Source organism: Schistocerca americana, chromosome 2 (genome assembly GCF_021461395.2).
Source record: "Schistocerca americana isolate TAMUIC-IGC-003095 chromosome 2, iqSchAmer2.1, whole genome shotgun sequence".
In the NCBI taxonomy this organism is placed as follows: Eukaryota; Metazoa; Arthropoda; class Insecta; order Orthoptera; family Acrididae; genus Schistocerca; species Schistocerca americana.
In genome coordinates this window covers 759,570,060-759,572,483 of record NC_060120.1, presented here as the reverse complement: position 1 = coordinate 759,572,483, position 2,424 = coordinate 759,570,060, and the positions used below count along the sequence as shown (strand labels likewise).

The 2,424-nt window shown below is 49.6% G+C and overlaps 1 non-coding gene across 1 annotated transcript; it reads left to right on the top strand.

Annotated features, from left to right (window-relative positions):
* The first annotated feature begins 1,856 nt into the window (after positions 1-1,856).
* Trnas-gga lies at positions 1,857-1,940 on the top strand. The gene is given in 2 exon segments: positions 1,857-1,896; positions 1,906-1,940. It is a non-coding gene; the product is annotated as a tRNA-Ser (tRNA).
* Positions 1,941-2,424: the final 484 nt, after the last annotated feature.

Genomic DNA, 2,424 nt, shown 5'->3' with positions numbered 1-2,424 from the left:
CAGAGCCATTTGAACCATTTGAACCACATTCTGGGTCTTCCCATGTAAACACTTCTTTAGTAGCTTAGAATTTGCCAAATCACCGTAATAGATTTGATTGCCTCCATTACTGCCAAAGTAAGAGAATGTTTGTGTGTAAATTCATGCAAGGTGCCAGAAAATCCAGCTTGCCTATATTAACACTAAGTGTTTGGTGGAAGTGGACACGAAGCATGACATGGCTTTTCGTCGGTGTTTTCAAGTACTTCAGAAGGAAATGCAGCATCTCACATATCTGTTACCCGAAAATTTGCGTTTCTTGAAGTTACTTTTACACTTACTCATTTTATTAACGTATAAAAAGCAATAGAAGTTAGTTTACTACAAAAATAGCAAATAATCACACTACTTTCAACGAAAACTAGTATCAGAAACAAAAGACTGTTTTGTTTATTCGTAATCCCAACTTCTGAGACGCAGCAGTAGGCACAAAACAAAGCAATTCACAGCCTTCTAGACTGTGTAGTTCCAAGATATGACTGCTGAACTCTGGCAGTATATGTGTAGCCGCGAAAATTGAGTCAGACGTCAACATTCAAAACATTATTTGAAGGTCTCACAATTGTCTGGTTTTAATGTATTATGTACCAAAATGTTCAGGAAAGTCCAAATCACATTATGGAGTAGAAAACAGGAAATGTCAAATTTCAGTGAATTTCAGGTACAATATCCCCGTAACCATCCGTTTTTCTCGCGCGCTGTTCGAGACTGGAACGGTAGAGAAACAGCTTGAAGGTGCTTCTATGAAATCCCTGACAGACACTTAATTGTGGATTGCAGAGTAATCATGTAGATTTAGATGTAGGCGTGCTCGGATAGGCGAAGTGGTTAAGACGACCGTTCGTGATAAGGGAGAAATCCTGTTTTAAGTCCTTGTCCGGCACAAATTTTCACTGTCGTTGTACAGCTGAGATCTATACACTTTCGCAACTGCGAATAAATTTCTTTCTTTCAAGGCTGGATGTGTCGGCTGACTGTTGCAGAGGGCAATCGATAGCCCATTGTAAACAGCGGACGGACAAGCGTGCGGTCACGTAACGGTTCTTAATACAGAGCAGGGCGCGGGCGCACGTGGGCGGAGACGTGGCAGAAGCAGAGCCAGCATCCGGCGGTCAATGCGAGCAGGGCGGAGCGGGGCGCTGGTCCGTGACAGCCACAAATCACGTCCACAGCCGGCGGGCAGCGGCAGCAGCGGCAGCAGCAGCAGCAGGCAGATGAAGCCGTCGCCAGCGGCAGCGCCAGTGGCAGCCACTTGACCCGCGGCCGCCTACAGATTTGAGCCCGGCCCGGGACCCTGTCCGCCCAGGAATGCGGCCGTCCCACACGGCACGCACAGCCCGACACCCAATCGCTTGTTTTATAGGCCCTGCCTCCGTAACCCTTTAATGCTCCAACACAAACACTGTCGATCGCTCGAACAAAGTGGCTACTGGTTGGAAGAAAGCGCGGTCCAGACCCCTCTACAAGATATACTGTCCAGTCACCTGTCAAAAGCCTGAATAACTGCCTTTTGCAGGGCGGCCAACTGTGAGACGTACAGATGGAATGTCAATGAGGTACCGACAGGGATGTGGAGCCATGGCAACTGCAGTGCCATGGCCAGCTGCGCTAGATTTCTCGACTGAGCACTAGTGCCGCGAACAGCTCCACCGAGATGGTCCCACAGATTCTTGGTTGGGTTTGAAGCTGGGGGGTTTAGCGGCCAGGGGAGTACGGTAAACTCATCCTGGTGCACCGACCGCTGTGGCCTAGCGGTTCTAGGAGCTTCAGTCCGGAACAGCCCTGCTGCTACTGTCGCAAGTTCGAATCCTGCGCCGGCCTGGGTGGCCGAGCGGTTCTAGGCGCTACAGTCTGGAACTGCGCGAACGCTGCGGTCGCAGGTTCGAATCCTGCCTCGGGCATGGATGTGTGTGATGTCCTTAGGTTAGTTGGTTTAAGTAGTGCTACGTTCGAGGGGACTGATGGCCTCAGAAGTCAAGTCCCATAGTGCTCAGAGCCATTTGAATCGAGTCCTGCCTCGGGCATGGATGTGTGTGATGTCCTTAGGTTTGTTAGGTTTAAGTAGTCTAGGGGACTGATGACCTCACATGTTAAGTCCAATAGTGCTTAGAGCCATTTGAACCATCACCCTGGTGCACGGACATACACTGCGACATATTTCAATGTCGTGCTGATAGATGCAATCGTGCCAAGGGAAAATGCCACGAGTAGGTTAGGTCCAGTGTGCCTTCTAGATTGACGACGTCATACAGGGAATGCCACAAAAACATTTTCGCAGACCATAACGCTCCCTCCTCCAGGCTGCACCCTTCCGACGATTGTTACCGGGCCTTTGCTTTCAGACGTTTCACGTCGTACACGCCAACGACCACCTGTCCGATGGAG